This window comes from Oncorhynchus keta, chromosome 1 (genome assembly GCF_023373465.1).
Source record: "Oncorhynchus keta strain PuntledgeMale-10-30-2019 chromosome 1, Oket_V2, whole genome shotgun sequence".
NCBI classification, from domain to species: domain Eukaryota; kingdom Metazoa; phylum Chordata; class Actinopteri; order Salmoniformes; family Salmonidae; genus Oncorhynchus; species Oncorhynchus keta.
The window spans coordinates 100,213,575-100,226,829 of NC_068421.1; the positions used below are offsets into that span (position 1 = coordinate 100,213,575).

At 45.2% G+C, this 13,255-nt stretch overlaps 1 protein-coding gene across 3 annotated transcripts in view; it reads right to left on the bottom strand.

The window, feature by feature from the left end:
- The window catches only part of shroom2a (shroom family member 2a), a 108,088-nt gene that overhangs the window by 34,996 nt on the left and 59,837 nt on the right, over positions 1 to 13,255 (bottom strand). The window lies entirely within an intron of this gene.

Below are 13,255 nucleotides of genomic sequence, written 5' to 3' on the forward strand. Positions count from 1 at the left end.
ACCCTCACCACTGCAGAAACAGACAGACAACAACCCTCACCACTGCAGCAACAGACAGACAACAACCCTCACCACTGCAGCAACAGACAGACAACAACCCTCACCACTGCAGCAACAGACAGACAACAACCCTCACCACTGCAGAAACAGACAGACAACAACCCCCACCACTGCAGAAACAGACAGCAACCCTCACCACTGCAGAAACAGACAGACAACAACCCTCACCACTGCAGAAACAGACAACAACCCCCACCACTGCAGAAACAGACAACAACCCTCACCACTGCAGAAACAGACAGACAACAACCCTCACCACTGCAGAAACAGACAACAACCCTCACCACTGCAGAAACAGACAGACAACAACCCTCACCACTGCAGCAACAGACAGACAACAACCCTCACCACTGCAGAAACAGACAGACAACAACCCTCACCACTGCAGCAACAGACAGACAACAACCCTCACCACTGCAGCAACAGACAGACAACAACCCTCACCACTGCAGCAACAGACAGACAACAACCCTCACCACTCCAGTAACAGACAGCAACCCTCACCACTACAGAAACAGCCAGCAACCCTCACCACTACAGAAACAGCCAACAACCCTCACCACTGCAGAAACAGACAACAACCCTCACCACTGCAGAAACAGACAGCAACCCTCACCACTGCAGAAACAGACAGCAACCCTCACCACTGCAGAAACAGACAGCAACCCTCACCACTGCAGAAACAGACAACAACCCTCACCACTGCAGAAACAGACAACAACCCTCACCACTGCAGAAACAGACAACAACCCTCACCACTGCAGAAACAGACAACAACCCTCACCACTGCAGAAACAGACAGACAACAACCCTCACCACTGCAGTAACAGACAGCAACCCCCACCACTGCAGAAACAGACAACAACCCTCACCACTGCAGTAACAGACAGCAACCCCCACCACTGCAGAAACAGACAACAACCCTCACCACTGCAGTAACAGACAACAACCCTCACCACTGCAGAAACAGACAACAACCCTCACTACTGCAGAAACAGACAACAACCCTCACCACTGCAGAAACAGACAGACAACAACCCCCACCACTGCAGAAACAGACAGACAACAACCCCCACCACTGCAGAAACAGACAACAACCCTCACCACTGCAGAAACAGACAGACAACAACCCTCACCACTGCAGTAACAGACAGACAACAACCCTCACCACTGCAGAAACAGACAGACAACAACCCTCACCACTGCAGAAACAGACAACAACCCTCACCACTGCAGAAACAGACAGACAACAACCCTCACCACTGCAGAAACAGACAGACAACAACCCTCACCACTGCAGAAACAGACAGCAACCCTCACCACTGCAGAAACAGACAGCAACCCTCACCACTGCAGAAACAGACAGCAACCCTCACCACTGCAGAAACAGACAACAACCCTCACCACTGCAGCAACAGGCAGACAGACAACAACCCTCACCACTGCAGCAACAGACAGACAACAACCCTCACCACTGCAGTAACAGACAGCAACCCTCACCACCGCAGCAACAGGCAGACAGACAACAAGATTTCGAATTCTTGTACGTTAGTGAAACATCCAGTCGGTTCTACAGTTCTAAAACAAGATTATTGAAGGTTTTCAGTTTTGTGTTCTCTCTCATCTGAGGGTGTGTCTGTGTTAACCTGGATTAATATTTGTTTTTGACATTACTCACTCAGTCAACTTGTCCTAACAAGATGAGGTCATACAGTGCCTTCAGAAAGTACTTTACCCTTTACTTTTTGCGCATTTGTTGTGTTACAGACTGAATTTAAAAGGGATTAAATTGAGATGTGTCACTGGCCTACTACACACAATACCCCATAATGTCAAAGTGGATTTTTTGTCAATTATTTTTTTTAAATTAAGAAGAAAAAAATAGCTGAAATGTCTTCAGTCAATAAGTTTTCAACCCCTTTGTTATAGCAAGCCTAAATCATTTCAGGAGTAAAAATGTGCTTAACAAGTCTCATAATAAGTGGCATGGACTCATTCAGTGCTCAATCATTTTTGAATGACTACCCTATCTCTGTACCCCGCACATACAATTATCTGTTAGGACACTCAATCGAGTAGTGAATTTCAAGCACAGATTAAACTACAAAGACCAGGGAGCTTTTCGAATGCCTCGCAAAGAGGGGCACTGATTGGTAGATGTGTAGATGTGTTAAAAAGCAGATGAACATCCCTTTGAGCATGGTGAAGTTTTAATTACACTTTGTAATGACAAGAGTCAAGATCACTTTCACAGCAAGCCGAGAATTACCGCTCAGATATAGATATTTTTGAACATGAACCTAATAAAAACGGTTCTGTAGGAATGGGGTTTGTGCAGTAGGTCTAATACATTATCACAGCATATTGGATATATACCTGGCCTGCCAATATTGTTCTTATAACGATGTGCGCTGAGAGTCGGGAAGCAAGTTCAGGGAGTGCATAATTTAATGAACAAAACAAGAAATACGCACAGACAACAAACAAACAATGACGTCTGGGGAAGGAACGGGCAGACAACAAGGAGGTTGTCCAGGTGAGTGTCAAAATGTGCAGATGCGCGTAACGATGGTGACCGGTGTGCGCCTTAACGAGCAGCGTGGTGAGGAGAGGGAGTGGGAGCACAACGTGACAGTACCCCCTCCCCGGCCGCAGGACACCGACCAAGACGACGATCCTGGGGATCAGGAGCGGACAACTCTGCTAAGGCGTGGGAACCTGTCGATCCAGCTGAGGCGTGGGAGCATGGCGACCTAGAGCACCGGAGAGAGAGCATACGTGACAGTACCCAGTCCCCGGCGTGTTCGGCTACGGCTGCAGGACGCCAACCACAGGGACGATCCCGGGGATCAGGAGCGGACTGGTCGCCTCTGCTGAGGCGCAGAAAACTGATGAACCCGGCTGAGGCGTGAGACTGATGAGCCGGCTGAGACTTCCTCAGCTGCCTCGGTCAAGGCACGGGAACCTGTTCACACAGCTGAGGCATGTGAGCCTATCGAACCCGCTGAGGCAGGGGAACCCGTCGAGCCAGCTGAGGCAGGGGAACCCGTCGAGCCAGCTGAGGCAGGGGAACCCGTCGAGCCAGCTGAGGCAGGGGAACCCGTCGAGCCAGCTGAGGCAGGGGAACCTGAAAAAGCTGCTGAGGCCTCCCAGGCAGCTCCGGTTCTAACACCTGGACCCGACATCACCTCCAAAACAAAAAAAAACACTCCCTGATGCTTCCATTTGGTGAGGCATCATTCTATAACGATGTGCCCTGAAAGTCGGGAAGCAAATTCTGGGAGTGCATAATTTAATGAATAAAAGAAGAAACACGAACAACGCACAGACAAGAAACTGAAACAATGATGTCTGGGGAAGGAACCAAACGGAGTGACATATATAGGCCAGGTAGTTCAGGAGGTGATGGAGCCCAGGAGTGTCATAATACGCTGATGCGCGTAACGATGGTGACAGGTGTGCGCCATAACGAGCAGCCTGGTGACTAGAGGTCGACCAATCAATCGGAATGGCTGATTAATTAGGGCCGATTTCAAGTTTATAACAATCGTAAATCGGTATTGTGGTGCAACGTGGCGTTGGTGGATGGAGAGAGACATGATGTCCCAGATGTGCTCAATTGGATTCAGTTCTGGGGAACGGGCGGGCCAGTCCATAGCATGAATGCCTTCCTCTTGCAGGAACTGCTGACACACTCCAGCCACATGAGGTCTAGCATTGTCTTGCATTAGGAGGAACCCAGGGCCAACCGCACCAGCATATGAGCTCACAAGGCATCTGAGGATCCCATCTTGGTACCTAATGGCAGTCAGGCTACCTCTGGCGAGCACATGGAGGGCTGTGCGACCCCCCCAAAGAAATGCCACCCCACACCATGACTGACCCACCGCCAAACCAGTCATGCTGGAGGATGTTGTAGGCAGCAGAACGTTCTCCACGGCATCTCCAGACTCGGTCACGTCTGTCACGTGCTCAGTGTGAACCTGCTTTCATCTGTGAAGAGCACAGGGCGCCAGTGGCGAATTTGCCAATCTTGGTGTTCTCTGGCAAATGCCAAACGTCCTGCACGGTGTTGGGCTGTAAGCACAACCCCCACCTGTTGACATCGGGCCCTCATACCACCCTCATGGAGTCTGTTCCTGACCGTTTGAGCAGACACATGCACATTTGTGGCCTGCTGGAGGTCATTTTGTAGGGCTCTGGCAGTGCTCCTCCTGCTCCTCCTTGCACGGAGGTAGCGGTCCTGCTGCTGGGTTGTTGCCCTCCTACGGCCTCCTCCACGTCTCCTGATGTAATGGCCTGTCTCCTGGTAGCGCCTCCATGCTCTGGACACTACGCTGACAGACACAGCAAACCTTCTTGCCACAGCTCGCATTGATGTGCCATCCTGGATGAGCTGCTCGCATTGAATACTTATTAAATACTTTTTTCTTTACATAGTTGAATGTGCTGACAACAAAATCACACACAAATTATCAATGGAAATCTAATTTAATCAACCCATGGAGGTCTGGATTTGGAGTCACACTCAAAATTAAAGTGGAAAACCACACTACAGGCTGATCCAACTTTGATGTAATGTCCTTAAAACAAGTCAGCCACTTGTGTGGGTTGTAGACTCCGTCTCATGCTACCACTAGAGTGAAAGCACCGCCAGCATTCAAAAGTGACCAAAACATCAGCCAGGAAGCATAGGAACTGAGAAGTGGTCTGTGGTCACCACCTGCAGAACCACTCCTTTATTGGGGGTGTCTTGCTAATTGCCTATAATTTCCACCTGATGTCTATTCCATTTGCACAACAGCATGTGAAATTGATTGTCAATCAGTGTTGCTTCCCAAGTGGACAGTATGATTTCACAGAAGTGTGATTGACTTGGAGTTACATTGTGTTGTTTAAGTGTTCCCTTTATTTTTTTGAGCAGTGTATTTTATATTTGAGATTCTTCAAAGTCTTCAAAACCCTTTGCCTTGACAGCTTTACACACTCTTGGCATTCTCTCAATCGGCCATAGGTCACCTGGAATGTATTTCGATTAACAGGTATGCCTTCTTAAAATTTAAATAGTTGCAATTCTTTCCTTCTTAATGTGTTTAAGACAATCAGTTGTGTTGTGACAAGGTAGGGGTGATTCTGAACTTACAATGGCTAGTCCCAAGTCGTTGTGTATTTTTATCTTGTGCATTTTGCTATTTGCCTCATGACTCCTGCATGCTTTGTTGACTATGAACTTTCTTGTTTACCCATCGGTCCCCAAACCATTTGATCTGCTGGTTTTAAGCATTACACTTTCAAATAGCTCTTTGTTGACTGTTTCTGGGCGCTATCGTCCTCCATCATCACCGGCCTGTACCCTACCTGCCCTAAGCTCTCTCCTGCCCCCTTACACTAAGTCTGAATTTGTCCTGCTTGGTGACCTAAACTGGGACATGTTTAAATCACCTGACCAAGTCCTAAAGCAATGGGACTCCCTCAATTTTTCTCAGGTTAGTACCAATCCCACAAGGTATGACTCCAAACACCCAGAAAAAGCTACTCTCCTCACAAATAATCCTGATCGGTATCAGGCTGGTGTTTTCTGTAATGACCTTAGAGATCACTGTTTTACAGCCTGTGTTCTTAATGGCTGCTCAGTGAAACCACCTGTCCTGATTTGTCAAAGACGCTCGCTAAAAAATAAACAATGAGCAAGCCTTCCTTCATGATCTAGAATCAGCTTGATCCCCTCTGTCCAAGACGCTTGGAACTTAACAATATCACTGAAAATATATATATTTTTAACAAACGCGCCCCATAAAGAAAATGAGAATTAAAAACAGGTTCAGCCCCTGGTTCGACTGGCTCAAAATGTGATCTTGCAGAGTTACTCCACCTCAAAAACTGCATTTGGCAAAAGGCTCGGCACACACACTCAGGCTGACTGGCTCTCGATCAAGCAAAAGAGAAATAAAGTGTACTCCGGCTATCCGGAAGGCCAAAGTTAGTTACTTTAAGTAGCAGTTCTCTCTCTGTGGGTCTAACCCCAAGAAGTTCTGGAAAATGGTTAAAGACCTGGAGAATTAACCCTCCTCCTCACAGCTGTGCATGTCCCTTAAAAGTTGATGTGGTTGTTAATAAGAAGAAGCACATGGCTGAGCTCTTTAAATCACCACTTCATTAATTAAGTCAGGATTCCTATTTGACTCAGCCACGCCTCCTTGCCCGTCCAACATTTCCTCATCTCCCACGTCTTCTAATGCGTCTAGCCCCGACGCTCCTCCCTAGCCCTGCTACAAAGTTTCTCCCTGCAGGGAGTCCCTTACTCCAAGGTGCTAAAGGGGCTCCTTAAACTTGACCCAAAAAACATCTGGGTCAGATGGTTTAGACCAGGGGTGTCAAACTCATTTCGCATCGTGGGCCACATACGGCCTAGGGAGATGTCAAGTGGGCCGGACCATTAAAATTATACCATACTCTGCTATAAATAACCAAAATATCATGTCTTTCCTTTGTTTTGGTGTAAAGAAGCACGAGAACATTAGGAAAATATTGAAATTTAATGAACTATCCTTTTACAAAACATTTCATGAAACACCTCATATTTCCTTAGACAAATGTGCAATTTACTTTTATCATTCACAAATATGCATTGCAACTGATCCCACTGATTGTACAAAGGCACAAAACTTTAATTGGTACTGAAAAATATAGTAATGCACTTTAAGATTAAATGAGACTTTTAAAGAAAGGAATTTTTAAACCACTTACACATACACATATAAAATCTAAATGTAATCCCTGCGTACACCTTACAAACTAAGGAGAGTGATTTTAAATGTGTAATGAAGAAAGTGTTCGCCTGTCCTGTAAATCTGTAAACTTCATACATGAAACATACATACACATACAATACATACTGAAAATGTATGGAGTTGTATGAACAGTAGAATTCCATCACACAACTTTTGTTTTGAAGCTGCTGACTAACATTAAAGTGCACATTTTTTAAATCACCACAGTAAGGATTCATCTTCACAGAGCTGTATTCTTTCAATGCAAACAGTATCTAAGGCAGCATTTTAAAGGTGTTAGTCTAGTTTTTCGCTGTGATGAGTCTCGTAGTGGCGTCGAATATTATATTCCTTCAATACCGAAACTTGTTGCAAACACACCAAGCACAAAGGTTTTCCGTGCATCTCTGTAAATAAATAGGACGTGGTCCATTTTTCTTTGAAAATTCTACACTCCTTATCTACTTTTCTCCGTATGGATAACGACATTTTGGCTAATGAGGGTGTAGCGGAGAGGTAGAGACCAAGGTATTAACAACGTCGTAACAAGCAGCAGATGGCGCATTGATACCGTCTGCTGTTTTCAGTCTGTCTCAGTGATGCGGCTTGTCTTCTACTCTGATGGAAAGAGTGCGCCCCTTAGCGGATAATCCATGAATTGCAGCGAATTAAAAATATTAATTCCATGTCTTTTATGCATTTTTTCCACTTTCAAATTATCCTGCGGGCCTGATCGAACCTCCTTGGGGGCCGGTTCCGGCCCGCGGGCCGTATGTTTGACACCCCTGGTTTAGACCCTTTCTTCTTTCTTCTTTAAGGTTGCTGCCCCTATAATCGCCAAGCCTTTCTCTGACCTTTTTAACCTGACTCTCCTCTCTGAGGAGGTTCGTACTGCTTGGAAGGCAGCCACGATTCGTCCTTTCTTTAAAAGGGGGAGATCAAGCTGATCCTAACTGTTATAGGCCTATTTCTATTTAGCCCTGTTTATCAAAAGTGTTGGAAAAACTTGTCAATAATCAACTGACTGGCTTTCTTGATGTCTATAGTATTCTCTCTGGTATGCCATCTGGTTTCCACTCAGGTTATGGATGTGTCACTACAACTTTAAAGGTCCTCAATGATGTCACCTTTGCCCTTGATACTAAGCAATGCTGTGCTGCTATTTTAATTGACTTGGCCAAAGCTTTCGATATGGTACACAATTCCATTCTTGTGGGCCGGTTAAGGAGTATTGGTGTCTCTCGATATGGTAGACCATTCCATTCTTGTGGGCCGGTTAAGGAGTATTGGTGTCTCTGATGGGTCTTTGGCATGGTTTGCTAACTACCGCTCTCAAAGAGTGCAGAGCATAAAGTCAGAACATCTGCTATCTCAGCCACTGCCTGTCACCAAGGGTGTACCCCAAGGCTCAATCCTAGGCCCCACACTCTTCTCAATTTACATCAACAACATAGCTCAGGCAGTAGGAAGCTCTCTCATCCACTCTCTCATCCATTCATATGCAGTCTTAAACTCAGCTAGCCCCTCCCTGGATTTTGTATTAAACGCTCTACAACAAAGCTTTCTTAGTGTCCAACAAGCTTTCTCTGCCCTTAACCTTGTTCTGAACACCTCCAAAACAAAGGTCATGTGCTTTGGTAAGAAGAATGCCCTTCTCCCCACAGGTGTGATTACTACCTCTGAGGGTTTAGAGCTTGATTTAGTCACTTCATACAAGTACTTGGGAGTATGGCTAGATGGTACACTGTTTTTCAAATCAGCACATATCAAAGCTGCTGGCTAAAGTTAAATCTAGACTTGGTTTCCTCTATAGTAATCGCTCTTCTTTCACCCCCAGCTGCCAAACTAACCCTGATTCAGATGACCATCCTACCCATGCTAGATTACAGAAACGTCATTTATAGATCGTCAGGTAAGGGTGCTCTCGAGCAGCTAGATGTTCTTTACCATTCGGCGATATGATTTGCCACCAATGCTCCTTATAAGACACATCAGTGCACTCTATACTCTTCTGTAAACTGGTCATCTCTGTATACCAGTCGCAAGACCCACTGGTTGATGCTTATTTATAAAACCCTCTTAGGCCTCACTCCCCCTTATCTGAGATATCTACTGCAGCCCTCATCCTGCACATACAACACCCGTTCTGCCAGTCACATTCTGTTAAAGGTCCCCAAAGCGCACACATCCCTGAGTCGCTTGTCTTTTCAGCTTGCTATAGCTAGCGACTGGAACGAGCTGCAACAAAGACTCAAACTGCAGGTTTTATCTCAATCTCTTCATTCAAAGACTCAATCATGGACACTCGCTGACAGTTGTGGCTGCTTTGCGTGATGTATTGTTGTCTCTACCTTCTTGCCCTTTGTGCTGTTGTCTGTGCTCAATAATGTTTGTACCCTGTTTTGTGCTGCTCCATGTTGTGCTGCTGCCATGTTGTGTTGCTGCCATGCTGTGTTGTCATGTGTTGCTGCCATGCTATGTTGTTGTCTTAGGTCTCTCTTTATGTAGTGTTGTGGTGTCTCTCTTGTCGTGATGTGTGTTTTGTCCTATATTTTTAATCCCAGGCCCCGCAGGAGGCCTTTTGCCTTTTGGTAGGCCGTCATTGTAAATAAGAATTTGTTCTTAAATGACCTGCAGAGTTAAATGAAAATAAAGAGATGGTATACAGAAGAATGTTTGTGTTTGAGCCAATCAGTTCTGTTGTGACAAGTATACAGAAGATAGCCCTATTTGGTATAATACCAAGTCCATATTATGGCAAGAACAGCTCAAATAAGCAAAGCGAAACGACATTTCATCATTACTTTAAGGCATGAAGGTCAGTAAATGTGGAACATATCTAGAAGTGCCGGCGCTAAAACCATCAAGCGCTGTGATGAAACTGGCTCTCATGAGAACCGCCACAGGAAAGGAAGACCCAGAGTCATCTCTGCTAAAGAGGATAAGTTCATTAGAGTTAACTGCACCTCAGATTGCAGCCCAAATAAATGCTTCACTGAGTTCAAGTAACAGACACATCTCAACATCAACTGTTCAGAGGAGACTGCATGAATCGGGCCTTTAGGGTCCATTTGCTGCAAAGAAACCACTACTAAAAGACACCGATAAGAAGAAGAGACTAGTGGTGTGGGGGCTGTGCTTTGGCAAAGTGGGTGGGGTTATATCCTTCCTGTTTGGCCAATCAGTACAGCACCAGTACACACTACCAAGTGTGCCATTTGTCAGACGTTGCCCTACCAGAGTTACAGTTATAGCGTCACTGCTATCAGCTTCACAACATACATACTAAGGAAGGCCGTTTGGGTCTTTGTGTGTCAAAAAAGATACAGTAGCTCTGTCAAAGCTGTACAAAAAAAGTCTGCAAACAAGCAAACAGCGGCCACGAACGATGGGTTTACAATACTGCGTTGGTAATAAAGCATCATTTGTTCCACCGCAACTTCTGGGGTAGCTAGCTTTAGCTTGGTGCCTAGCTAGCACCGATACAACCAGCCTGAAAACTATGACCAGTAGAAACTGAAGTCATTTTCATTATTCTTAGCAGTGATTTAGGAATCCTTGAGTATTAGCTAGGTAACCACTTGTTGTTCGCATATTGAAATTGAACTTCAGTTCATGAAAATAAATAGCTAGCCAGCTACTTAACCCTGTTGCCCAAAGCTAACGTTATAAACAGCCAGCTATTTAACCCTGTTGCCCAAAGCTAACGTTATAAACAGCCAGCTACTTAACCCTGTTGCCCAAAGCTAAAGTTATAAACAGCCAGCTACTTAACCCTGTTGCCCAAAGCTAAAGTTATAAACAGCCAGCTACTTAACCCTGTTGCACAAAGCTAAAGTTATAAACAGCCAGCTACTTAACCCTGTTGCCCAAAGCTAACGTTATAAGCAGCCAGCAACCTTCATCTGGCTAGTGAGGCTTGAACAGACCGGGTTATGTGTTGTGAAGCTAGCCACAATAAGGATTAGGCACAATAGTGGAATTTGTGGTTGGCCTTCAAAATAAAAGTATGTCATTGACAGTGATGCAAATGAATACAAATAGCAGAACTATGCCATACTTTTATTTTGAAGGCCAACCGCAAAGTCCACCATTGCGGCTAATCCTTATTGTGGCTAGCTTCATATAGATGCATCTGACCACCATGAATCAAATAAGAACGGTCTTATAAATGAGGGTTATTTTAGATGACACCTAGCTTTATAGTTAGCTAGCTACTGAAACAAATGATGTTGTTTTGGCTCCAGTATCTATGCAAGTGTTATTTGATGTGTATCTTTGACACACAAAGACCCAAACAGCATTCCATAGAAATCCTGGTTGAGAATGAAAAGACTGAACAAACGAACAACGAAACAGCACAGCAAGTAAGTGAAAGAAATAGGTTTTGATTATGTTTCACTGGTAATGGGGACATACGTAAATGCCAACGAAATAACTTTTTGGTTAGTGTGGTGTGTGTGTGTTACCTTAATTTAACTATACAAGTCCGTTAAGATAAATTCTTATTTACAATGATGGCCCGGACTGTGCACTCCCCACTGGGACTCTCAATCAGTATGGATTCGAACCAGGGACTGTAGTGACACCTCTTGCACTGAGATGCAGTGCCTTAGAACGCTGTGTCCATGTGTGTGTGTGTGTTAACTATTTAACTGTCTGTACTAGAATGTTTAAAAGGCCGCTAAAATATTAAATATCGGTCATCGTATTGTTTTTTTTTGTCAAGGAAAAATGTATAGACTCTGGAACCATGACTACTACTAGTATGAATGTATAGACTCTGGAACCATGACTACTACTAGTAAGAATGTATAGACTGGAGCCATGACTACTACTAGTATGAATGTGTAGACTCTGGAGCAGGAGCCATGACTACTACTAGTATGGATGTGTAGACTCTGGAGCCATGACTACTACTAGTATGGATGTGTAGACTGGAGCCATGACTACTACTAGTATGGATGTGTAGACTGGAGCCATGACTACTACTAGTATGGATGTGTAGACTGGAGCCATGACTACTACTAGTATGGATGTGTAGACTGGAGCCATGACTACTACTAGTATGGATGTGTAGACTCTGGAGCAGGAGCCATGACTACTACTAGTATGGATGTGTAGACTCTGGAACCATGACTACTACTAGTATGGATGTCTAGACTCTGGAGCCATGACTACTACTAGTATGGATGTGTAGACTGGAGCCATGCCTACTACTAGTATGGATGTGTAGACTCTGGAGCCATGACTACTACTAGTATGGATGTGTAGACTCTGGAGCCATGACTACTACTAGTATGGATGTGTAGACTGGAGCCATGACTACTACTAGTATGGATGTGTAGACTGGAGCCATGACTACTACTAGTATGGATGTGTAGACTGGAGCCATGACTACTACTAGTATGGATGTGTAGACTGGAGCCATGACTACTACTAGTATGGATGTGTAGACTGGAGCCATGACTACTACTAGTATGGATGTGTAGACTGGAGCCATGACTACTACTAGTATGGATGTATAGACTGGAGCCATGACTACTACTAGTATGGATGTATAGACTCTGGAGCCATGACTACTACTAGTATGGATGTGTAGACTCTGGAGCCATGACTACTACTAGTATGGATGTATAGACTCTGGAGCCATGACTACTACTAGTATGGATGTGTAGACTGGAGCCATGACTACTACTAGTATGGATGTGTAGACTGGAGCCATGACTACTACTAGTATGGATGTGTAGACTGGAGCCATGACTACTACTAGTATGGATGTGTAGACTGGAGCCATGACTACTACTAGTATGGATGTATCGACTCTGGAGCAGGAGCCATGACTCAGTTTGATGAATGCCCTGGCTTACTGCAGCAGCTCCTGCAGCATGCCATCATTCTCCTATCCTAGTATTGTTGTCGAGCTCCATAATATAGTCTACTGCAAATACTCCTGTTATTAGTTATGGCCAGCCAGGAATGTTCCAGAACACACACAACCTTATCAGCCTTACAAGTCATTATATATCTTCATCCTACCCACTCCATGTGCTCTGACCTTTTAGTTGGTTAATAAATAACCAGAACTGGAAACCTTGTCTTCAACCATAATTCCTGCACTCTACAGATGCACCATAGTGTCACACCTCAACCTAGCCTAAGGGGTCACACCTCAACCTAGCCTAAGGGGTCACTCCTCAACCTAGCCTAAGGGGTCACTCCTCAACCTAGCCTAAGGGGTCACTCCTCAACCTAGCCTAAGGGGTCACTCCTCAACCTAGCCTAAGGGGTCACTCCTCAACCTAGCCTAAGGGGTCACACCTCAACCTAGCCTAAGGGGTCACACCTCAACCTAGCCTAAGGGGTCACTCCTCAACCTAGCCTAAGGGGTCACTCCTCAACCTAGCCTAAGGGGTCACTCCTCA